Here is a 27,397-nt window from a genome sequence, read left to right on the forward strand (position 1 = left end):
CCAAATTTGAATAATACTGTATGATAAAAACATAGGTTTGAAGTCAAATACAGTTGAGGTTAACAGCCTTACTCCACCAGTTACTAGCTATGTAATTCTGGACAAGTTACACAACCTCTCTGAAGTTCAGTTTCCATACTTGAAAATGGAATAATAATATTCATTTAAAAGCACAGCTGTAAGGATTAAATAATAAGCTGCTTAGCATAGCATGAGTTACATACTGAGTTTCTGTGGATTTGAATCTGGTCCCTGATCAATTTCTTTAGTTAAGTCTACAAAAACCTGTGATTAAGAACAGTCCCACTATTTAGTGGAATCACGCTTCTTCACTTATTTCTCTCATTTCTATTCTGGGTTTTCTCTCATGGTAGTCATACGGCCTTGGAGGGAAATACCATCTTTTTCTGGCCCTTGATTCTATCACATTACCTCCCTTTCCTGGTCAGAAGCAAGCTTTATGTGTCTTTTGTTACCAGCTCTCCCCACTTATCTTGGTGCTCCTGAATAACAACTTCTTCTTCTTCTTTTTTTTTGAGTCGGAGTCTTGCTCTGTTGCCCAGGCTGGAGTGCAGTGGTGCAATCTCGGCTCACTGCAACCTCTGCCTCTCAGGTTCAAGCAATTCTCCTGCCTCAGACTCCTGAGCAGCTGGGACCACAGGTGCCCGCCTCCACGCCTGGCTAATTTTTTGTATTTTTAGCAGAGACGGGGTTTCACCATATTGGCCAGGCTGGTCTCGAACTCCCATCCTCGTGATCCGCTGCCTCAGCCTCCCAAAGTGCTGGGACCACAGGTATGAGCCATTACGCCCGGCCCCTGAATAACTTCTTATATGGTTCTTCCCACCCCACCAAACCCAGGGAAGAGTCCTCTAGAATCCTATCGCCAATACCAAAATATGTTCAACCTAAAGTAAAAACAATGGCCACCATTTCTAGCAATAAAGATGGTTTACTTTTTTCACTGGGCACAGATAGTACACACACACACACACACACACACACACACACACACACACACACAGTCTTAAACAACTTCTGAATGCCCTGGAAAATGACTTTTGACATCCAATATATAAGATAAAAGCCATAGCAATGTAAATTGACGGTGGGGGGAAATGGTTCTCCAAAAATTACCTAGTGATTCTTCTGGCTGTCTTTATCTTTATCTTTGCTGTAGTAATTTCAGATGTTTTATTCTTTCATTAAGCATAAATTTTAAAATCCATTACTTTTAATTCAGTTCAGAGGGGCCGACAGGACAGAAGAACACTATTTCTTTTCAGGACACAGTTCTGTTCTAGTAACAGGGAAGCTTTCCATTTCAAGCGTGATCTGATCATCTCCCACAGTCAAACTATTGACTTTTCTCTTTTGTCATCTATCCTCACTCATCAGCTGCCATGCACTTTTAGAAACTTTGAGAGCTTGATGACATCCCAATCTAATAAGTGTACAGTATTACAATATAATCTTATCACATATTTACAAATAATGTCTTTTCCATATAATATATACAAGAAGAAACCCTTCTAAATCATCCACGAGGAATAAACTTAACATGTGTGCAGAGGAAATTAAGTGCTGCTTTTTTTCCCCCTAAGGTAAAATGTGTTATTTGGCTAAATTTTTATCCTGAAATATGCCATGGAGACATGTCTACATCATGGACTAATAGATTGCAAAAATTTTCTGGACAATAAAAATGGTGATTTAAATATTAATGAAAAGAAAAAAAGTGAGAGCACTTACTGTTTTATTTATTTACTTTATAACTTCAGAAATATTTTACAATATAAACTATACATATAATAAAAATTATTTTGTAACAGCCAATAGATCTATATTTTGGGGCAGTGGTGAGCTTGGAAAAATGAATGAAAGAAGAAATACCTCCTTTCCCTACTGACCTAGTAAAAGGACTTCAGGTGTTGCATGGCAAGTTTGAGCCAGGAACAAGTATGATGACTTTTGTATTAAAAAAAGCAAACCTATGACAGATATAAAAGGAAAATTCATGGGTGAAGTCTCTAAAATGTATGTACTTTTCTTTTTTTCTTTCTTCTTTCTTCTTCTTTTTTTTTTTTTAAGAGACAAGGCCTCATTCGGTCCTCCAGGCTGGAATGCAGTGGTGCAATTACAGCCCACTGCAGCCTTGAACTCCTGGGCTCAAGCAATCTTCCTGCCTCAGCCTCCCAAGTAGCTACGACTATAGGTGCACACAAGCGCAGCTAATTTTTTCATTTTTTTGTAGAGATGAGGTCTTGCTATGTTACTCACGGTGGTCTCCAACTCCTGGGCTCCAGTGATCCTCCCACTTTCGTCCCCCAAACTGTGAGGATTACAGGTGTGAGCCACCATGCCTGGCTCACACCATATACATTGAGAAGCATTAGAGATATCTCCCTGGTCAGCAGAAAAAAAAAACTGCATCTAAAATAAGTATGTTTTATTCCTAGCCTTGATATCTTCCTGTTTTCCAGTACCAATAACTTTTCAAAGAACTTATATAGCCATTTGATATGTTTGGCTGTGTCCCCACCCAAATCTCACCTTGAATTGTTGCTCCCACAATTCCCATGTGTCATGGGAGGGACCTAGTGGGAGGTAATGGAATCATGGGGACTGGTCTTTCTTGTGCTGTTCCCATGATAGTGAATAAGTCTCACTAGATCTGATGGTTTTACAAAGAGGAGTTCCTTTGCACAAGCTCTCTCTCTTTGCCTGCCGCCATCCACATAAGATGTGACTTGCTCGTCCTTGCCTTCTGCCATGATTGTGGGGTCTCCCCAGCCATGTGTAACTGTAAGTAAATGACAGTTTCTTTCTTTTGTAAATTGCTCAGTCTTGGGTATGTCTTTATGAGCAGTGTGAAAATGGAATAATATACCATTTTTCTTTAAAGAAGTCCTTTTCAAATTAAAATTTTCAATGAAAATTAAGTAATTACTTAATCTATTTCTTTTATATTTAGAAACAAATAGTATCGGCCGGGCGCGGTGGCTCAAGCCTGTAATCCCAGCACTTTGGGAGGCCGAGACGGGTGGATCACGAGGTCAGGAGATCGAGACCATCCTGGCTAACACAGTGAAACCCCGTCTCTACTAAAAAATACAAAAAAACTAGCCGGGCGAGGTGGCGGGCGCCTGTAGTCCCAGCTACTCGGGAGGCTGAGGCAGGAGAATGGCCTGAACCCGGGAGGCAGAGCTTGCAGTGAGCTGAGATCCGGCCACTGCACTACAGCAAGGGGGACAGAGTGAGACTCCGTCTCAAAAAAAAAAAAAAAAAAAAGAAACAAATAGTATCAAGCTAAGTGGAAATTTGTTTAGCTAACATTCTTGTTTACTTGAGGAAGTTACCTGTATGTCCAGAAATATCTAGACTAGATTTCTCTGACACATTCTTCCTGATGAGATTCTGGACTGACTCAATTATCATTCTGAGTTTTTTTTTTTTTTTTTTTTTTTTTTTTACCTGAGACTATTTGTTCACTATAAAGAACCCTAAAGAAATAACTCTGAAATGATAATAAGAGTTCATACAGGCAGCTATTGAAGCTGGGGCAAAATAGAAAAATCATTCAAATGGTATTAATAATCTGTGAGGCAATGAATTTATTAAAGACAAGCTAGTGAAAGCAGAATGGAAGACAAATATAGTTTGTTTCATGAATTCACCTGTCCTGGGTAAAAAACATCACTTTATTGTCAAATAAATATTTGAGTTTCATCACAGACTAGGTAGACTAAAATAAACAAACTAGTTACCCTTCCATTAATATGAGAATTGCCAGGTATTACAATACTGTAGCAGCAATGAATTTTCCAGACAAACACCAAGAACTGGATCCAGTCCAGATGTAATGATAGCACATTAATAAGCTAATTCCTTTAGCTACCTCTTCATTTTCTGAGACTCATTCGCAGAGTGGCAATGCCATTAACTCTGGATGAGGTGCTTTGCCCAATGAATACCTCTTGATTAGATTGTTGATCGGGCCTTCTCTACTCACTTCACTCTCCATCCCTATGGGAAAAAAACTCTTGCACAGCATCCTTCAAAGGACACAGAATAGGCACCATAAGCAGTAGGAGCATATACTGACTAGATGAACAAATGACTCAATAAATAGTTCGTAAGACATTGAGAGTTAAACTAGCATTGCTAGGTTAGTGGTCATTATCTAGAGTAAAACAACTGTAAAGTCTAAAGACAATATAAAAATTGATCTATCCAGCACATTATCCTGTTGATTGAATTTAGAAAACTTTGTCTGAAAAGGTGGAATTTAAATCCTTAGTTTATTAAAATTTTGCGGAGAGGACTGGCGAGATGTACACTTATTTGAAAAAGTTTTTATTTTTAAAATTATTTATCATAATTTTCTGCTAAGAGAACGAAGAGGTATTTTTGTTCTCCCCTGAAGATTATCTGAGAGTATTATGGCTTTGCTATTTAGGGGAAAATGCTAGAAAACTTCTAACCAAGGCAAATTATCTGTCACTGCAAGCACATTTCCTCTGAGGAAAGGAATTTCACGGGAGAAGCAACAGGTGCCTTTTTTTTTTTTGACGCAGTAGTATACAGCAAAAAGAAGACAATAGAAAAAAGTTGTTAAAATGTGACCCAAGATTGAAGTCTACAGTACCAACTCTCAGTGAAATAAATATTGTACAGAATATCCACAATGCTGAAATTGGGCTGAAATGTTACAATTCAGTAAACAGGGTTTATTTTTTAAAAATCACCTTATGAGTCCAGAGATGATATATTAGAAAAATAATATCCACAAAAAATCTAGTTTTTAACAATTGGCACCACAAAGCACTTATTATCTCTGATTAGTAAAACTGTTTGTTTGAAAGCAGTCAGTTTTGAAGATTACAGACAGGAGGGCGAGTTTAAAAACATATGAGGTTTACATAGAGGGCTATTATTTTACAAACAACAAATGATTTAAAATAGTCTGAACTAACATTATTTGGAGTCACTTTCATGTTACAGAACTCAATAAATAACGTTTTTTAAAAACTTCGCACAGTTCTTCTCGATCTACTTGTAATTGTAGGGCATTATTAGTTTCGTGTGTATCATGTTTCCAGATCTGGGTGTTGAAAGATTTATTCATGTTGAGCTGTGCCCTAGGGTAATTTTAGTTTTCATAAAACCTAATTCTACAATTATAACCATCTGAGAAAATGAGTATTCTTCCTACGAACAATGTAGTAAGAAGATACATTTTTATTATAAGCCTGATTTTCACAAGTGATTATTTTTTTCATTTTCCTTAAACTCCTCACTTAAATTTTTTTTCTTATTAGACCCTCAACCCACAAGTGTTCAACTGTCATAAAAGATCAGTGTTACCGAACTGCCAGCATTAATCTTTTGTTTGAAATGTATAAAGACAAATAAAGGAGACACTGCAAAATGTCTTTGTGCAGTAGAAGCAGATACTGAAATGATAAATAACATAATCTGCAAACACTAGCTATAATGTTCTTGGATAGAAGAAATTTCTAAATATTAAAGACAGTGGCATCTCTGTCAGGTACTACATAAATAAACCATGGACAATACCTGACACCGGACCTTTCATTCTTGCAATGCTATGCTAAATAAGCACGCTCCCCTTGCCTGTCTGAATTCTATATGCCCATTTCCAGAAATGCTGCTGTAGATAAGTAACAGTGTCATGTTCGTTTTGTCAACTACATACTGATTATCCTTTCCTATCTGTAGTTTGGGAACATTATCAAGGTCAGACGCAAACTCCGAAAGCCTTCCCTAATGTAGCTGTATTTGATAATTTCTATAACGGGCTTTCATAAACAAACTTTGCAGAAACACACATGTATTTTCCAAGATTTTACCTTCAGGAAAAAGGAAAGACTTACCAGTAAGATTTTACTTTTAGGAAAGATTTTACTTTTAGAAAAAAGGAAAGACTTAACAGTAAGGTTTTGGAAATTTAAAACCAAAAGGAGAGTAAGCCTAGTCATTCATTATATTTTCATTTAATCACTAACAATGTGATATTTGAGGATGACATATCTAATTTTTTTGGAGATACTTTTACAATGACCCTACTTTCTCTACCTTCCTAACCACTTTCTATTTATTTTATTCTGACAAATTACTTATGAAGCATTTGCAACTGATGCACATATCACAAAATTATTTCTGCCAAGCTTCCTCTGTGACCTGCCCGTGGGACATGACATGCTCCAAGATGCATCGCTCTATCAACCCGCATTTTTCCAGGACAATGCAAATTATGACAAATCCCATCACCCTGCATTATGTGCTTCATGCTAATCTCACTAATTCTAAAGAATCAGGAGGGCTTGTTGTTCTGCTGAAGGGCATACTGTCTGATTGAATGATAGAAAAACATTTGCCATCTCCTTCTCACAATCCCAGCTGTGGCCACCACTGTCCCACTTCTGCCAGGCAACCGCTCTTGCTGTGTAACTTCCATACCAGAATTAGCTTTATATCAGCTGAGCTTTTTAGCAGGAAACTACACATCACCAAAAAAAGACAGTTCTAAAGTCCAGAAAATAAAAGGCTTTTGGGGGTAAAATGAAAAGAGGAAATAGAATTTTTACTGACTGTTGGATACCTGCATTCATTTCTACTTATTTTAAATGAAGAGTTAAAATCAAACTTATCATTCCCATGATAAAAGTCAGATGGTTTCTAGACTTAGAAGTTTCTGGCTGCTGGATCACTACAAATGGCTACCTGAGAAGTCTCTTAAAACAGCTAACCTTGAGGACAATTCCTCTGGGCTTCAGAAGGTGGCAGTATTACTACATGAAACAAGCTTAAGGTTTCCGTGCTATTCCATGGCCACATTGCTGAAATAAACATGTTTAATTCCCAAAGAAACATATATTTTATCCGCTGGCATAATTTACTTATAACATTAAAACTCAAACATGGAGCAATTTGTAGCAATAACCATGATTATGCTGTTAGTGGCCCAAATGTCACTGTCTAGATTAGGCTAAATGATACCTAGCACAGAAGAGCTTCTGTGATTTATTTTTTATGATCACGGGTAGAACTTGCATGCTTAAAATGCTCACCAGAAAACTGCCTTCAATAAATAAAAAAGGATGAAAAGATTGAAAGAATCTCGTATTATTGTTCAGAGATGTGATTGTAAAAAACTGTCATAGGAATGAGGCAAATTTTAAATCTCAGAGACATTTTCAGAAAAAGAGGTAAATATCTTGAGTGTTTCTAATGTTATATTTTAGATTCTAAAGTATTTTGCTGTAAGCAAATAACTCATCTTATAAATTAAAATGCATCTAAACTGTTTTGTCCTTTATGAATGTTTCCTGAAATGTCAGAACAAAATTAAGGTTTTAAATACATGTAATGCACTAAAATTGATTATTTTAGCTACTTTTAGAAAATGTAGTAAATATAAATCTGCTAATAGATGTTAAGACTAAAATATCCTATTCAAACCTTCAATAATTTACTTTTGGGAGTTCTGGTCTAATGCGTACGTCTACCTGGAAACTATATTGTAGGCTCTTTTGGCCATTATCATACATCAAATTGAAATTGTTATGCATAATAAAAGTAAAAGTAAAAGTAAACCACACTAAAGTTGAAAAAGGAATGTAAGCCATACTAACTAAAGTTGAAAAGGTTTTGCAATGAACACACATTTTGCCACTTACTAAAACAAGGGCAAATTTAAGTCAGCATCTGTGCCTTAATGGAATGTTGCATAATTGGTTTAATGTTTTAGTGAGTCCTTAGATGAGCTTAATATGTACACAGCACAAATCAACATTAAGATATTACAAAGAAGAGACAGGAAGATCTTTAGCTTTCTACTTTACTCCCAGTGAGACCCAGTCCCCTCAGAGGAATATGACGATGTGAACATCATTTCTGCAAAGGCACTGGGCACACCCTGCACATGCTGTGGCTTGTTGACATGAACCAGGGCAGGCAGACACCAATAATACATGAAGTGCGGTTCAGAGGCAATTAGGATCAGTTGTCAAGGCCAGGCCATTAATGAAAGAACATGTCAGAGGAGCTGGAGACTTCAATGGTTGAGGGCAAGAAGGCGATTTAGTGTGACAGATCGAGTCCTTCCAATGTCCTCAGTGGTACATGCTAATACCAGCCTTAACAACCTTTTGTGGCAGTGTATAATGCGACTAACATGGACTTTGATTCAGCAAAATGACTGCTGCCACTGTTAGTCTGTCTCATTTTGAACAACAGTAAAAGCATTGCTACAAATAATTACCCACTTCCGTCCCTCCCTCTGCCACTTAAAGCATCCGCCCTTTGTGCATGCATGTCTTAGTTGTTTGTTGCTAGAAGGTTAGGATTTTATCACTTTTGGTTTGTGTGATACTTTTTTTTTGTCAGCACATATAATCCCAAGTAACTAATTATAATATATTTTAGACGGCAAAAATAAGTAATTAAAACTATCACATTCTCATGTAGTTAATGTTAACAACTTCCAACACAAGTAAAATACGTCTAAAAGAAACAATATCCACCATGTAACTGACAGACAATAAGGGAAGTTCGTTACCTAGGCTCCAAAACCATTAGCCAAAAATTAAACTAACACTCAAAGAAGTGAATGCAGGAGCATTACAGAAAAATCACACACTGCCATTTTTTGTTAAGTTTCACAATTTGATAGTGATTTAAAATAAAAATCTACATGCCTACAAGCTGAAAATCAACAATAAGTAGGAAAAATACATTAAACATTGGTTAGCAATCCAGGTAAATTACAACAAGGGATGGCTAATGGTTTTGGAGCCTAGGTAAGCAATTTCCCTTACTGTGTGTAAGTAACTTACACCGTGGATATTGTTTCTTTTAGACATATTTGACTTGTGTTGGGAATCCTTAGAAACTACGTGAGAATGGGACAGGTTAAATTATTTATGTTACCTTATAAATATCTATTATAATAAATTACTTGGGATTATACATGCTGACAAAAAAACAAGCATCACATAAACCAAAAGTTACAAACATCCTCACCTTCTACAGATTTTTATGTTATGACAAAACTCCATAGCATCACACTCTTGTCTTTATGGAGGCCTGTTATTTGTTACTTTTTGGCTTTTTTTTCATATTTTATGCTCATTTGGATAAGATATTCTTATGAAGACAAAAATTAAGTTAGAAGAAAAATGGCTTAAATTTTCTTATAAACTCTTAATGTTCTCACCTCCTCCCAATTTTCCAGAATTTATTTCCAGCATCTCAGCTACAAAAGATGATGTGATATTTTAGGCTTAAGGTGGTAGTTCAGCCTTGTCTGCCTATGAATGACTAAACAGATATGTAGAAGGGTATGTGGATAGAGATTAATGGAAATTATACTGTGAGGTAGTATACCTTGAGATATATACATGTTTTTTCTGGGTCTTATTTTTCTTCTCTTCTGAGATAGTCCTCACTTCTTTATTTCCTATTTCATACACCACTGCTCTCTTCTTTTGCTATTTTGTTCAGTTCTCTTTGCTCACTTAGCTTTTTTCTGACCTTAGTCACTGCCACTCCACTCCTCTAACAGTTAATTCATTTTCAGTCTTCTCGCTTCCTCATATAAATGCTTTTTCCTCCTTTCTCAGGAGAGCTTTCAAAACTGAGCCCGAAAAGGAGAAGTAGCGTAAAAACATTATCAATACAAATATCTAAATGCTCATGTAATCTCTAAAAGCGTTCTCATAAATAATTTTTTTGATGAAAAGAATTTAGGAAAAAAATTACCATGCTAAAAATGTACTCTTTTTAGTTGTACTCAAAGCAAACACGCTCCAGACACCTGATAGTGTTATTAAGTTATTATTACATTAACCACATACCACAAATGTAAATTGTCTACCTGGTCCTAACCAATAATAAATATATCTTCCTTCTAAAGAGAGGTTCAGTAGATCAGTGATCTACTCTTGGTTAGTCTGCAAGATATCTAGCTTAACATTAGCCCTCCAAGTCTGGGTCTGCCATGAGACTGATATTTCTGTACCTTGATATGAGAATATTTGATATTATTTCCCCTGCTAAATGTTCAGGACTAATACGGTAACAGAATTTGTTCAACTGGTGACTGGGATAAGTCTTCATTATTTTTTTCAAGCTGCTGGCCTTCATGACACGGAAGTAGGCCTACAGAGCTAAAAGTCAATACTGCAAAGTTAGTGATGATTTTACCTATTGGTAGGATCAGGACTTTAGAAAGTGCCAAAATGAAAATAATTTTATATTTATTCATTTGAATAACAGAAAATGCATATTTTTAGAAAAGAAATGCTGGGAAACTTGCTACTTTTTAGAAAAATGTCCTTTTTTTTTTTTAAAGTGAGCAACTTCTTTGAGATGGCTTTTGAAACTCAGTTCAGTTTCTCGCCCTTTGCCTGAAAATCTGGGATTTCTCATCTGTCGTAATATGTTTATTTTGAGTATAACATTTTAAAGGTATTATTTTGCCTTCTAAAAACTTACTCCTAGATGGTCTGTTTTCCTTTACAAGCATAATTATATCTAGTTTATTCAATCATTATCTCATATTTTAATAATATGCTGCCATTTGGGTACAGCTATAACCATAATAATGAACATAAGGTTCAAAGATCACTAGATATATAGATGGCATGAACCATTAGCAAGAAATATTCTACAGCATAGAGATCACACATTTTAAAAACTCTGAAATTCACTATAGAATTTGCTATTCTGACTGAGGCAGCTTTCTGTGTAATTAACATAAATCTCTTTATAAAACATGCTAGTTTTAATAACAAATAGGGACATTTTCCAGGAAAAATAAGGAATAGAGCACAAATAAAATTATAATATGAATAATTTAGTTATCTCTTTCTCATATCTCATAATGACATTGTGCAGCTATAATGGACCTAAACCGGAACTATTTTCTTTAAAAAATAGGCTTATCTCTTTTTCCTGTATGCCATTGAAATTCATATCATCACTTCCACACAAAAACACATAATTAATCCTAATTATTTCCAACACTCTGAGCAGAAGAAGTGGAGTCTGTGGTTTCTCCTTTTATGTGTGTTGAGTCTTTCTGGCCACAAGGGCACCATTTAGTAAATTACTTCCTCCAAAACGCTGACCAGTGCCCTCTTGGCCTGAAAGAGTTAGTGTAGTTGCAAGGGGTGAGTCACTGAATTCCTTTGTGACGGAAAGATGAAACTCAGTGATTGCTCAGGGGTGTCCTATTCTGCTACTGAATGATGATCTGGCAAGGGGGAAAAATTGCTTCTGAAATGCAGGTCTTAACAAGACAAAGGAAGAGGATGCACTGTAAACGCACAGAGGTGGTGGATGTGAAAGGAATGTAATGATGTCCCTGATGGTGCAGAATTAAAATGGAAACAGAACGAAATCTTCCTAGTGGTGATTCTCCAACTTTGTTAGAACTTTTGTCCAAGATTAGCTAACTCTGTATCATTGTCTTACTTATCTTGGGTGACACTTGTTAGCATAAGGGGCACACTAACCATAAAACCATTGGCATTCCAACCTCTAGGCTCTAAGTCCTACTCAGCAGGGAGAGAGCTTCACATCTCAGCCAGTCCAGTTGTTTGCTCCAACTTTGACTAACTCAGCCCTTTCTCAGTGAACTGTCTTTGGCACGCTGCACTCCTCAAAATGCCCTAGTTCCTGAATTGACTCCGTATATAGCCAGTTGTTTCCCTGCTTTGAAAATGCTGTAATGCCACTCCTATCCCCTTCTCCTCCTACTCCATATCCAACCCAAATGCACCTCTTGTCTCCTGGATCTATCCTACTCCCTCAGTCCTTGAAGTACAACAATTCTTTCCTTAGTTAGGACAAGATTCTTGAAGGAGTTGCCTTTGAAGCTGCCTTAGACTTGTCGTTCCCCTAAATTTCCATCTCATATCCCTGTGGCGATTACTGTTGCTATTAATATAGTCTTTAAATAGTTCTTTGCTTTCAGACAGTAGGTTTGTAGCATTGTCCTTTCAAGATCAGTTGGGTCATGTCCATGAGGATTGAGCTGTAGACCTTACTAGTTGCAACAAGAAATGTTCCTTGCAACTTCAACTTCAATAGTACCTCCTGTTGGTTCTCTTTAGTTTCCTTTGCCGTTTTTTTGTCTTTAATGTCTGCTAACTCTCATTTCATTAATTCATTAAATTTATCTTTGTGCGTACCTATTACACATTATATACTGTGCTTGAGATACAATAGTGAACAAAAACAGGTATAGTCCCTTTTGCACAGAGCCTAGTCTAGCAAAGGAGTCAAACTTAATAAAACAATCCCACAGATAGATATAAAACTGCAGCTGTGACATATGAGATAAAGATGAGGTGCAAAGCGCCATAAGAACTGGATCAGGGAGGCCAGTGGAGTCAGGGAAGGTTTTCCTAAAGCTATCAGACTTGTACAGAAATCAAAGAGAAGATAAACAGCTAGTTAGTTACCAGGAACAGGATGAGATATGTGCATGGTGAGTTCACGGGGCTCAGCTGCCTTCCCTCACAGTACCAATCCTCTATCCTAGTGCCATGTCGGCTACTCAGAGTTGAAGGGCAGTTGCTGCAACTACCTTGCTCCCAGGGAGGCTGCTCTTCCTTAACCCACACACCACCATCTTACCTCTACAAACTAGCTAAGAAACCAAGCCTGTGAACAAGGCTAATAAGGGCCACTACCCACTTTTCCTTGTGTTACCATCAAAACTGACCAGGCCCACATTTAATTTCAGTCCAAGTCTCCCAAGTCGTTTTCATTAAACCCATCTCCAACCCATCTCTGACCTCCCAAAGCCTTTCCCTGGACCCTATGGAAATCAGAATCTCTCAGTAACAAAATCTCCCCAAGTCCACAATTCTTTCTGTTGACTTTTTCTTCACCTTTTTGCTCACAGTGAAGACAGGACTCTAAGTCTGCATCTTTTCCTGAGTACTTCAAAATGAAAGTTGCTTTTTATTTCCCACCCACATTCTAGGACCTGGAGGTAATGTGTCTTCTCTAGCTCTTTAAAATCTCCAGGCCGGGCGCGGTGGCTCAAGCCTGTAATCCCAGCACTTTGGGAGGCCGAGGCGGGCGGATCACAAGGTCAGGAGATCGAGACCACAGTGAAACCCCGTCTCTATTAAAAATACAAAAAATTAGCCGGGCGCGGTGGCGGGCGCCTGTAGTCCTAGCTACTCAGGAGGCTGAGGCAGGAGAATGGCGTGAACCCAGGAGGCGGAGCTTGCAGTGAGCCGAGATCGCGCCACTGCACTCCAGCCTGGGCAACAGCGTGAGACTCCATCTCAAAAAAAAAAAAAAAAAAAAAAAAAAAAAAAAAATCTCCAGTCTCTTAGAAGCACAGACCACTACCAGACTACACCACCACTTCCATTGTCTTCCTCCATGCCATTACTCCTGTCATCATCCCTGATGGCTTCTACATCTAGGTGGATAATCCATCTGACACTGTGGACTCTCAGGTGTCTGAATTCTATAATACCAACAATCCTTTCCTCCACCCCACACCAGTCACTCATTCCCATGATCACTAGAGCTGTTTTCAGAATGCAAAGTCTGATCCATTAGTAATAATAAAAATCAATTTAATGAGTTATAACCAGTATTTTTCATATTAAGTAACATAGAATAGATTTTTAAATATCAGAGTTGATTGAATGAAGTCAGGTAAATATTGTTTCATAATTTCTTCAATTACATATCATGTACGTATTGTACAAATTGACTTGTCTTCTTGAACATTATATTACTTACTACGTTCATTTTAAAAAGCTTCCGAAACACTGGTTGGCCTTGTCATCACCAATAACTACATTAATTCTAAAATTCTGATTTTTAAGTGCAGATTTGCTAACTACCATCTTCTAATTTTAAAGCCTACTTATTCTAGCTCCCTTCCTCTAAAATTTTTATATCTCATTCAGACCTCCAATTTATCGACCCTACCACTTTTTACTATACCACTCTCACTCCCAATATGCTCACATCCTTCTTTATCTGGCTCAGATTACAGGCTCTATCACTTTAATCATACCCATATTCCTTTGCTCCTTGCTACTCCGTTGTATTATCTTGTCAAAATCCCAAAAGTTACACCCAACTCTCCAGCTACTTTGTGCCACTAGAGAAAAACACATAACTGGAGACAGATTTCACATTACATTTATGATGATAAATTTCAAGCAGGCATTTAATGCTGCCCAATCTTACTATATTTTCCTAGTATTTTAACTTTCTCTTTCCCCTGACAACCATTTTTTTATCTCATATTCTCTAACCTGATGGCCTGGCTTCTTATTCCACCTTCCCAATACCAAGTCTACAGCCTGATGAGCCCATATGCTGCCCCTTCCCTAGGATCACAATAGAATTATCCCTGCTCCGATCTAGGACTAATCACTCCACTTCAAGTTCCAACCCATCTTGCCAACGCAAAGATTTAGATACTGAAATTATGATTTCACTGTCCTGTGTCTTCAGTTTTATCCTTTTTCATGGTTATACCCATTAACATAAAAAATATGCTATCATGACTCCAAACTTGAAACCAATTTTTTTTTAGCCCCTTGTCCTCAATTTTCTCTGTCAACTGCCTTTTTTCTGTTCCTCTTTATAGCAAAGTTCCTTGCGAGTGAAATCTATATCCACTCTTTTCCCTTCCTCAGTTTTTTTTTAAACCTATTAGGTTTTTATCTCCACCAATCTGTTGAATCCGGTCATGTCTAAGTTCTCAACAATTTTCATTTTGACAAATCCTGAGGCCAGTTCCTGTCTTTTTCTTATTGTATTCAGAGCAGCATTTGTCCCATGACTTAATTCTTTATTTTTTCCCCCCAGTCTCTCATTTCTTCTTCTGAGAGACCACATATTTTTGGTAAGGACATTGCCTGATCTTATTAAAAGTGCTATAGGACTTGATCTCTCTCCTCTTCACTTCTCTATCTTTTCTCTATAGGTGACTTTATTTGGTTCCTAGACTTTAATCTCTATCTATATGCTGTGATTTTTTCCATTTTATATCTACAGCCCTGACCTTGAGTTCTAGATTCACAATCTTCTACCTGCTTGATACAGCCACTTGGTGGTCTACTAGATACAGTCAATTTAACCTGCTCCAGCCACCCCCGTCAAAAAAACTTGATTTCTCTCCACTAACAAACTTGCTCCTTCCCTACTTTTCTCCATCTCAGTTTATAAGACTACCATTTATTTGGTGGTCAAGGCAAAAACCTAGGTTTCATCCTTAATTTCTACCTTTCCATCACCAATCATCAGCAACCTGTTAGTTCTGCCTCCAGATTATGTGCCAAATCCACTACTCTTTATCTCTTAATACTGCCTCCCATCTCTCCAACCTTGTCTCTAACATTTTCTTTTTGTTTGGTTTTTTAAATGGATTTTTATACTATATTAAAAAAACCACAAAATAAAAAAGGGATCAATCAACATATATCTTAGAAGTCCCTCCAAGAGTCTCAGTATGCAACAGCCATGGAAGCTGTGACCTTTTTCCTTCTTTTCTCAGCTTGTAGTCCATTTAAGGATCACTGGAGATGACTTGTGTAATAGTTCTTAAAATCAAACTTGTTCTGCCAAATCCAAGACCCTGAATTTTTCCAAACTGTAGAAACATGTATTTGCCACCCATCCACCCAAATACCTCCCATTCGAGTCAATAACCGCTTGAATTGCTGATTTAACTCTCTCAAATTCTAAAAATATCCGTACTGCTTCATCATCAAGGGCACCAGAATTTCAAACAACACACTTTTCCCGACTTTGCCATATTTTTCACATTCTTCCCTGGTTTCAACTTCCAAGTCTTCATCCACCTTTCCTGCACCAACCATGTTCCTTAGTAGGAGCACTTTAGTAGGACACTTACATATTTCAGTCAGGGATTTGAATCTGACTTCTTGGATGCATCTTTCTCTGTGGCGTCACTCACGATGATCTTGCCACCCAGCTTGCTGGTCTTCTCCACTGACAGGGTGGTGCTCAGCCCCTGCTCGTGCTTCCCCAGACCCTGGCCCTCCTGGAAGCCGTACTTCCGTAGGCTCTTGTGCGCCACCGTGCCCCTCCAAGTTAGCGAGGAAGGAGTTGTGCTGGGCAGGGTTGGAGATCTCGGTCTGTCTTGTTCCTCGTACACTGGGGGAGCACTGGCAGTTCTGGAAGACTGTGATCGAGGTCTTGAGTCCTCTTCATAAGGAAAATCTCGGGGTAACTCTGTCTTTTTCTACCAGAGTAGTGGGTGGGGCAATGGCAGCTCCGCCCATAATTGTTTTCCTCCTCTCTCGCTCCTAATCTTCATCCTCATCACAATCTGGATCTGATCTCCTTGAAAACTCACTTGCATCATGTCTGTATTTATGCCTTTTTTCTCTTTCTTCTATTTCCTTTTGTCTTTCCAGCTCCCGCTGTCTTTGTCATTCCTCTCTGGCGTTTCACTACTTTCTCACAATCGTTGGGAAACATGGGATCATATTCGTCAGCTAAGGGAATCAGAACTTCCCCTGCAGAAAACCCAGTGGGAACAAGATCCTTCGGCGCAGCTGGTACATGCGGTGGTGTGTCCACAATTTGCCGGTCATCTGAGGAGCCACCTCGTTTTAGGTCAATGACTGGGGCAAGAACTGTACTTTGTTTCGTCCTTTGGCCTTTGAGTGAGAGCTGCCTTCTTCACCTGAAGCTGACTGCAGAAGTTTGGGTTTTTTGGACCTGCCTTCTGTTTTTGAGTCACTGGTTTCCTCTCCCCGGTCATTGTACAGGGACATCTTTTCTTCAGTTTAATGCCTGCCCGCCTGCCGACTCTGCCCATGGGCTGAGGTGGTGGCAGCCTGGAGCCGGGAAGGCAGGAGCCCAAGGCGGCGCCACCCACCGCTGAGTCCGCGGGGCGCTCGGCGGCACGGGGTCAGGGAGTGCCGGCTGCGGGGAGAGCGCGCCCCATCTCCAACATGCTCTTTCTCACTATGTTTCCCCAATCCTAACTCCTTCCTGCCTCTCCCCAGCTCTTCACACAGATACACCTTGGGGAAAGACTTCCCTGACTCCCTAATCTAAAAATGGATCTCGCCTCAATTATTCTCTATCACTGAGTCTCGACTTATTTTCTTCATAGTATTTAGCAGAATCTGAAATTATTCTTTTTTGTGTGTGCTTGGCATCTGCTTCTCCAATAAAATATAAACTCTATCAGGCCAGGGCAGTATGTTCAGCTCCTAGAATATAGTTCTAGGGCTCAACACAATCAAACATGCACTTACCAAAATACCACTCTGGTTGGATAGCCGATTTAACACGCAGAGACCAGTTAGGAAGTTGTGGGTGAGTGAGGCAGGGAAGTTTGGGTGAGTGACGATGGGAGCTTGTACTAGGACTGTGAGCACAGAAGTGGTGAGAAGTGAATGGATTTCACAAATATTTGGGAAGAAAATCATTTGTCCTAGGCCAACCATGCAGGGACAACAGCAAGTGAGAACAAGCTTGGCATGCTGAATGAACAAAAATGGGAGATGGAGCACAGTGAAAAATGAAAAAAATGGTAGGAGATGGGGCAGACAAGGGTATAATCATGTAGTACTCACAGGCCACAGTGAGAAGCTTGGGTTTTGTTTTAAATGTAATGGAAGCTATTGAATTGTGTAATCAGATTTACATTCTTAAAAGATCATTTTGAGTGCTACACTGAGAATAAATCATGGAGGAGGCAGCCAGGGTAGAAGCAGGGCAGAGCAGGTAACATGGCAATTGTAAAACCATAGAGAAGAATGAAGGTAGCTCGGGTTATGATTGTAAGAATGGAGATGAAAAGCAGTAGGTAGATTCTGAATGGTTTCGGGACTAAAGTAGCAGCATTTGTTTATGGATGCAATGGGCAAAAGAGAACATGAAACATGTCTAGGTTTTTGGCCTGAGCAACTGGGCGAATTTTTATGCTGCTTCCTGACATGGGAAAAGACAAATGGGAGAGAAGTGGGAATTAAGCCAAGTTAATAAACTATTATGTTGGGTATTATCTTTCACCCCATACGGTAAGTCTGGATATTTCCCACATAATTTTGTTGACTGTTTCTGTAAGTTATGTGCCAAGGACTGGGAGTTTCAAATATTCTTTGCAACACTTGAGAACTAAAGAATCCCCCTTGATCATGATCTTCTGTGTCCCTGTAAGCTTACAGGCACACATGGCATCATCATTATGCTGAGTCCTATACTTTACTCCACGACATTACCTGTTTTATAGAGTGCCACTAGGACAATTCAGCAATATATTCTATCACCATCTATCAAGGCATGAGAAAAATCATCTTCTTTTCAAGCTATTAGAATTGAATGATCACAATCCAGTTATTTGAGATTATTTCTTCATCTGAGCAACAAGAAAATGGTCTCATTTCCAAGTTTAAAAAAGGAATTATATAAATCAAGAACCAAAGACCTTTCTCAACACTAAATCACAATTATTTTAGGTAGTACTATGTAGGTTTAGAGAAATTAAAAACCGTATGTATTACTCAAACATTTCTTCTAATATTCATTTGATCACATATTTAATAGGTAAACATGACTTTGTTATCCAAGCCAGGACACTTATGAGTGACAGAAGGAGCTATCGATAATTACAGGATAACACCAGGACTGTGCAGACATACTGAGGTCTAAGGTCACTCTGTTTATAACATGATGCCTTAAGAATGAAAGCTCAGACAATATCTGGCTTCATTTAGCTAAGTCAGGTGGTAAAATATGAAGAATAAAATGAAAGAAAAATCAGAAATTCTGCAACTTGCTTAGTAACTTTTCTCCTCTTTGCTTTTCATTTAGTTGATTTAAATACATAATTACCAAATACGTTTTGAAAAGTCAGTTTATTCAATTAAATTTGTGGTACAAATCCAAACAAAGATTCTTATTTCATTATATTAGGTCTTATATTAGGGCTTAAGAAATCTAAAGAGGATGCTATAGACATATCATCTATACATCAAAAGAAAAATTAACTTCAAAAACTAGAATAAAAAAGTTAGGCCAGGCATGGTGGCTAATGCCTGTAATCCCAGCACTTTGGGAGGCCAAGGTGGGTGGATCACTTGAGGTCAGGAGTTTGAGACCAGCCTGGCTAACATGGTGAAACCCTAACTCTACCAAAAATATAAAAAATTAGCTGGGCGTGGTGGTATGTGCCTGTAATCCCAGTTACTTGGGAGGTTGAGGCAGGATAACTGCTTGAACCTGGGAGGTGGAGTTTGCACTAAGCTGAGACAGTGCCACCGCACGCTGGCCTGGGGGGCAGAGCAAGACTCCATCTCAAAATAATAATAATAATAATTAAAAAGATTAAAAAAATAAATTCCAACATTTATTGTAGTCAGCACATAAAATACATACATAGGTTTGGTACAAATATATGCATACAAAGGAAATATTTATATATAGAATAAGACTATCATATCTAGAACTAAGACAAATCAAACTGAATACCAAATCTTTGGTAACAAAAGGGAAAAGGTTTCCACTAATGTAAATATGTACTTGGGGACATTTATTTTCTCCTTTCAGTTATCATTTTTAAACTATGCTGTATTTTCTGTATAACCCATTTTTCATCTGCCCAATTACTAGCAATCTTTTTTCTACTATCAAAAATGATCATTTGTTTCTTTATTGTAGTAGATAAAACATCCTTTCATTGTTTCAGCTCACAAGCTGTGCAGATCCTACCCACTGTTCTTGCCTCCAGCACTTCACATTATTGGTGTATTATTTCATGCATGCCCTACTCTTTTATCAATTGCTTTTGAAGTAATGTTAATAGACTAGAAAATTGAGACATTTATGAAGTATAGGCAGTGTTTATGAAAAAATCCATAAAATATGACACAGGCAAGACAAGATAAAAGCAGCATTTTAATAGATTATGGCAAAGAGATCCTGTCAGAGTTGACAACTGACTCCTTCGAGATCACTAATTTTTATGGGATTAATTCTGTGGTATAAAAAATGAAGTTAAATGTCCTAATTAATCTGTAAATAGCACACCCACAATTAAACCTTGTGGCCCTTTCTTGGATTGGGGCTGCAGTGATTTTTGAAAGTAATTATCTCAAATCCACAATGAAGATGATTTTTCTTTTTTCTTTTTTTCTCATGGCATTTCAGCTAAATATTCACTGGGATTCAGACTTGAATTACAGTCTTCTGATATATAAGTCAGTTTGCAGATTTGTGTGGAACCACATTGATTACACTTGTAAGCTATAAACTTACAATGGTTTATATATTAAAAAATAAAATTTGGAGAAATGGTGCGGAAAGGAAGTGGTAGAGAAAAACTAGAGTTTCTCCATATTGGGGCAACTCTTCCTTGTTCTTGAAGAATCCCAAAAGGTTGAGTTTCCTTCTCTTACACAGGTGATAATGTGGCGGTGTGTTGTCTCTTACACAGCAGTTAGAAAGTACATTACACTGGAGTTAGAAAATAAAGCACTCCCTGACTTTTCCATCATGATGCTGTGGCAGGGTGCTCCAGAAGTATTAGTTCCATTCCTCTTCCTTGCTTCCATCTTTAATATTTGAACTTAATAATACTTTCTAATAATAATAATAATAAACCAAGATTCAAAGGTGTTAAAGAAATTACTCAAATTATATATATAGGAGGTAACAGAACAGATTCTTGAAGCTAGATCTCCTGACTCCAAATCCTATGCATTTTTCAGTATAAGTATACAGTTCAGGTTGCAGCTTTGCAATCAAAAATAACGTGATGATAAAGTAAAATATTCTACCAGTTTTGAAAAGAAAATTATTCAAATCAGTAAGCTCTGAAGTTAAAAAAAAAAAAAAGGAGGAGAGGTTAGTGTCTATTTACTCTTCATTTGAATATTCTATATTTTGGAGGAATGGGAATATGAGTCATCTTTTTTTCCCCTTTTTTTAAAAGAAGCATACTAATTTTCTTTATTGAGTCCTAGGATAAAGTAGGATTGTAAAAGTCATTTTTTTTTTTGTTTATGCTCTAAGGCCCTGGTAATAGGTAAGCTGTGATTATATTCCTGAAAATAATATTGTAGCAAAAATGGTATAATACTGCCAGGTTTGAGAGAAAGATCTTTTAAGTTGCCATTACTTGGCAAAGTAGTACTAATGTTAAGAAAACAAAAATTGAGGTTCTCAGATATAAAAATCTAGTTTTCTGATTTATTATAGTCTTTCTTATATAAATGACAAATATTTTGGCTGAACTGATACACTGATGTGGTTAATCTGATTAAATGATATATTTATCTGATTATCTAACAAATTGAATCATATAGGCTAGCCCAAACCTTTCACATCTCACATGAGGAAATAGAACATGGAGAGACACTAAGTGATTTGCTCAAGATCATGTACAAATTATATTACAGATTCCTGACTAGAACTCACTACTGCTGATTCTAAGCCCAAGTTCCTTTCCAATACATTACCTTACTTGATTTTATCAGAATATTATTCGGTCAGAACCTCTGGTACACACAATCTAAAATTTTAGCACATCCTCTGATGGAACATCCTTCAACAGGTGAAACATTTAAGAACAGACAGGCCCAGTATTATAAACATGATTGCAAAGAGAAGTCCTAAGCTGACAGAAAGAGAAAATAATAAATGGCACCTTTTTCATCTCTAAACTCTCTAATTCCGAGAAAACACCCTAAAGCCTTTGCCTTGGGTAAAAAATATTTGAAATGCCAAATCCGGTTATCAATTCATCTCTATGTGTGTCGGGAAGGATTACCACAGTTAAGTATATTCTAATCCTGTTTATACCTAGCATTACTCCCTATGTTCCAGTAAGAGCGCCTATTTTTATTTTTATTTTTGAAGTGACACTAACCTGAGAAGAAAGAAAAAACAGTATGTTTAAGCCATTCTTCAAAGCTCATCTCTATGAAGCTATTTTGATGGTAAAAAAAAAAAAAAAAAAAAAAACCCCAGCAAGCTGCAGCTAAATTACAGTCTCACTCTCACATTCTCTGAATACAAATAACAAACGAACGTGATATACTTACAGAGTTTGATAATCAAATTTGTAATTCTGCTTATTTTATGCTGTTCTGTCCTAGAATTGAAAATAAAGACAACTAGTCACAGAGGGACACTTTTAATATTATTGTTTTCACATCTTCATATGAGAGCAAATGGGGAAATCTCCTTGTACGGTCTGGTGAATACAACATGGAATTTTTACATAACCAACTCCTGTACTCATTAACACTACTGAGACATCCATAAAGGTTTGAAGTGTTTGATAATGTCTGTGGAGTAAGTAAACTTGTTGTCTCAAGTCAGGTAGTATGCTGTTAGTTCTACTATAGATGATGCTTCATTTTAAGTATCTTTAAAGGGCACACAGTAACTCTTTTCTAGGGTGTGTTTTGCCTCCAAATTATTATTAATAACACCCCTTACACTCACGAAATGTTCAACATCATTAAATGGAAAACAATGACTAAGGTCTTAAAGAATGTTGAGCTATTTTTCATGACTTTAACCACGTACCCACAGACACTGTGTAACAATAAAATTAACATTTTCCAAATCTCGTATGCTTTTAGTTCCTGATTATTCCTGTGATTCAAACCACTTTGGTTTTCAGTTTTAGATTATTCTGTTTTACATTCAATTACCACTTTAGGAAGTTCATAATTGACTTGAGATCTACCATCTCTTGACTTGCCACAAAACCACCTGTATTAAGTTTGAGGAAGTTTGAGATAATTATACAGGAAATTATAAAGTATTGGTTATTGTGCTTAGACCATTTAAAAAGCACGAAAGATTGTTCAGATCTCACATAGACAGAATTCTATACATATTTCCAACAAAGATCAGTTACAATTTGTTTTCAACTTTTATAAGAAATTTTGTTTTTTTTATAGCCACCAACCAGAAGACACAAAATAAAATTACATTAAAGTAGGAAAAACTTAGCATGACATAAATACTCAGACCTGAAGGGTCAACAAGCTAAATCGAGTTTTATAATTTCGTAGTGGTTATTCTGTTATTCTTGTTTTGGGTAATTGTATTGCTGGAACACTAAGGTTTTCACATCTGTGCACTCTGGATCACCTTAAGCCAGCTGGTTCCTTTCAAAACTGCTCATCTTTTGTTCTTACTATGCTCTGACCTGGGCCCCTAGCCTTAAGACAGCAGTGTGCTTTCTGCAGCCAGGATATCCTCTTCAAGACTGTCAGACAATCTCAAATGATTGATGTGCTAGTCTGGTGCTCTGGTATTTTTCCCTTTCGTAAGACTCCAGTAAATCTACAGCTCATTCTATAAGAATGCTAATTAGATCACTTTTACTAACTTCACGCACGTTTTTTTTTTGTTCTCCTGTATCTTTGGAGGTGAGCTTGAAGTTTATAATACAGCGTGTTTCTAAAATATATTTTATGATATTACATAGAAATAAAATACATTTCCCACCAAAGGAAATAATTCAAGTGATGAACTCAATTGGCTCTTTTCTTTCTAGAACTGCACCATGCATCCTTACTATGCTTACTCTTATTGGGAGCCTGCTCTACCCTCTCTGAGGTCATGCCCCTTATTGAGTCATGGTGTTCTATCATTCAAAGCCAAAGCAGGGCAGAGTCAGATTCTGTTAGGCTATCAGGCTTGTGTCTTTGCTGCAGAGCTGTTTTCACATAAAGACAGACCTCTATCAACCTCAGGACATTAATTCTAAGCCTCTTGCCTTAACACCAATTGTCCCATGTCTCTCAACCTGTTGATTTTGGCTTTGAATTTCATGATTGATTGCCCTTTTGGGGCCTTACATAACCTCCCATCTGAGGCTAAGAAATGACTTTCTGGCTTCAAACTTTTGCTTTCATTCTTGACCATATTTGGACTTTATCTCCAAATAGGTTACCTCCCTCAGTAAAGTTCAGGTCACTCTGGTTTCCAGAACCTGTAGTTACCACAGCAGAGCTCCCTGCAGTGAACACACCCAGCATGTTCAGCCTGATTCCAGAAGTCAGGCTCAGACTGAGAAAAGTCAGGAACCAAAAAGACTGGGTGGATGTTGTCACGTGGCCCTTACGAACAAAGGTGGTTTCAGAGCGAGGTGGCTGAGAGGAAAAAGAACATTTCAGGGATAAAGAAAAGCAGATAGAAAAGTCCGGGCAACTTTAGGGCTTTTATAGTATGACTGTGCACAGTACAGTCATAAAAATATGTTTAGTTCAAGTCATTTAAAAAACTGTAATCTAGTATATTTACATTAAATTGTTTCCCTACAGATTTATTAGTGGCAAGAGAAAAATGGATAACCACACAGTAGAGAAACTGGGCACTACCCTGACTGGGTCATCAAAACGAACATCTCCATTGAGGGCAGATGGATACAGCATGCCTCCTGATGTGGCACCCTGAGAAGAGCACATCATCTCTCACTCTGCATTCAGCACAGAACATGTAACCTCAGTCTACCCACCAAGAAACATCATGTAAAACCAAAACAAAGACTTCTCTGTTATTAAAAATGGAGTTACAGTTTTCAAAAATTTGAACACTATAAAAGCAAAACAAAGCTTTATAGAAATGCTCCAGATTAAAGATGACTGAAGAGCCGGGCGTAGTGGCTCACGCCTGTAATCCCAGCACTTTGGGAGGCCGAGACGGGCGGATCACGAGGTCAGGAGATCGAGACCATCCTGGCTAACACGGTGAAACCCCGTCTCTACTAAAATACAAAAAAAAAAAAAAAAAACTAGCCGGGCGCGGTGGCGGGCGCCTGTAGTCCCAGCTACTCAGGAGGCTGAGGCAGGAGAATGGCGTGAACCCGGGAGGCGGAGCTTGCAGTGAGCTGAGATCCGGCCATTGCACCCCAGCCTGGGATACAGAGTGAGACTCCGTCTCAAAAAAAAAAAGGTGACTGAAGAGTCTAAATCCTAGGTTGAGTCCTGATCCTAGGTTGAGTCCTAAAAACAGTCCTGACCCTGTTTTTCCTGAGGAACAACAATGGTATAAAGGATATCATTGGATTAATTAACAAAATTGGAATACAGATGAAGGATTAGAAAAATGCATCAATTTTAACTTTACTTGTTATAAGACAATATTTTTATTTTTAGGAAACAGGTACTGAAGTATATAGGAGTAAAGGGACATGCTACTACTTTTCAAAAGGTTCAGAAAAAATATGCTGTGCATATGTATACATATATATGCATATCTTATGTGTGTGTATATATATATGCATATATACAAACACACAAACACACATATATATTCAAAGAGATAAAAGAGAATGAGTAAGCACAGTTATATGGTAATGCAGATGTAGCAAATGTCAGCAACAGGTGAATGACAGTACAAAATAGATAGATATGTGAACATTCTAGTATCATTCTTATTCATGCTACTTTTCCGCACATCTGAAATAACTACACAATGAACCTGTGAGGAAATAAAAGCTTCTGGCCAGGCATGGTGGCTCACACCTGTAATCCTGGCACTTTGGGAGGCTGAGGTGGGAGGATTGCTTGAGGCCAGGAGTTCAAGACTAGCCTGGGCAACATGGTGAAACCTCATCTCTACAAAAAATATAAAAATTAGCTGGATGTGGTGGTGTGCACCTGTAATTCCTGCTACTCAGGAGGGTGAGGAGGGAAAATCACCTGAACCCAGGAGGTTGAGGCTGCAGTCAGCTATGATCCTGCCACTACATAAATAAATAAATAAACAAATAAATAAATAAAACCTCTAGAATGTCAAAAGCTTCTATGATTTACCACAAAAAAGCATGTGAGGTGATAGATATGTTAATTGGCTTGATTTAATCATTCCACAATGTAAATGTATAGCAAAATAGCACATTGTATCTCATAAATGTATACAATTTTTATTTCCAACCAAAAATAAAATAAAGTAACCCTCCCAAAACAAGCAAAACAAAACAATCGTCAGGTATGGTGAGGCGTGGGAAAGAGCTGAGGAAGGCAGGGGAATTTTTACAGTAACAGAAATCTCTTAATTTAAGTTCCTGATGGCCAAAAAGAAAAAAAAAGTACTTGGATAACCCACAATTGGAAAGACAATTGCTACTGAAATGAGATTATACCTATACCCAGAGAAGATTCTTTCTTCTTTATATGCTATAAACATTTAGGAGCTGAGACAGTTTGTATTTTAAGGAGACATATGTAAAAATGATTTTAGGTCTTAGTGCTTCTGTTATTTGTACTTCTACACACTAAATATAATAAATGTAATTTGAATGTAACAATAAGAGAATCAGCGCTATGGAGAGAACAAATATATGCTTATCTGAAAGTTAGCAGATAAAGAAGTACTGCCAAAATAAACAAGCTGAGAGTGAGAACGGACATTCAAAGTACATTATTGTGTTACTGGAACATCTGGTACTAACACTGTCAAGTTTACATATGTTCTCAAATGCTTATTTATGTAACAATCAAATGCTAAGCATTCCAGCTGCACTTGTAAACTTTTTATGAACTGAAGTCATATGCACAAGCTCAGCTAAATATACTTCACAGAGGGAGGAGCGTAAGGAAACTAAGAACTCTCACAACTGAAGTCTGATTGCGGTGCAGCCTTCTGGCAGTGTTCTGGACCAGTGTCTGGTGTGAGAACTAAGCTGCTGGCTCCTATAAGATTCATTCCATTCCAGCAGCTAGAATCAGAAATGCCTAACCAATGGGTCAAACATAATTTGGCAGTTACCGTTTTTAGACATAATTTTCTCAGAAAAGAAAATGGTATCAGGAAAAGAAAATAGAGCTAAGGACATGATGAAGTAGGTCACTAAGAAAAAGAATATTTAATATTCAAGTGAAAAAATATTTTCCTCAAGCGATCCTAGAGTTAGCACAAGTGGAATGACTGATTGTGGCAATGCATAAATTAGAAAAGACAGCATAAAAAGAGGAGGCATGTTTGTATGATAATTATCTCATATCACTCCTAATGAAAATTAGTTGTGTGAAACTTGCCTTCTTAGAGACAGAATTCATAGTAACTGCCTTAAACCCATTTTAAAGAGCAAAAAGGCACAGAGGGAAACAAGCATTTCATGCTGTTTTTCTCCTCTACTAACAAAAGGAAGTGAGATGAACCAATTTTCCTCAAAGTTTGCCAATCATTTCTTTGATGAAACTTCTAGAGTATGAAATGTTGCAAAATGGAACTAATTCATTAAGTTGCTTATTTTCTGAACAGCAGATCTTAAAAGTGATTCCTCTCAGGTTGAGGTTAAAAAGACATATTTTTTGGCGAAAATAAAATACCTTCCACTTTTAACCGACCGGCACATTTCTGAAAGTTACCTTTA

At 37.5% G+C, this 27,397-nt stretch overlaps 1 protein-coding gene and 1 pseudogene across 1 annotated transcript in view; both read right to left on the reverse strand.

Moving 5' to 3' along the window:
• DPH6 (diphthamine biosynthesis 6) overlaps positions 1–27,397 on the reverse strand; it is a 452,167-nt gene that overhangs the window by 177,719 nt on the left and 247,051 nt on the right. Inside the window, exon 10 of the transcript XR_013395132.1 lies at positions 22,101–22,150. The gene's annotated coding sequence lies outside the window, so the exon portion shown is untranslated. The remainder of the gene's footprint in view (positions 1–22,100; positions 22,151–27,397) is intronic.
• Positions 15,625–16,933, reverse strand: LOC144329837 (splicing factor 45 pseudogene; annotated as a pseudogene).

This window comes from Macaca mulatta, chromosome 7 (assembly GCF_049350105.2).
Source record: "Macaca mulatta isolate MMU2019108-1 chromosome 7, T2T-MMU8v2.0, whole genome shotgun sequence".
NCBI classification, from domain to species: Eukaryota; Metazoa; Chordata; class Mammalia; order Primates; family Cercopithecidae; genus Macaca; species Macaca mulatta.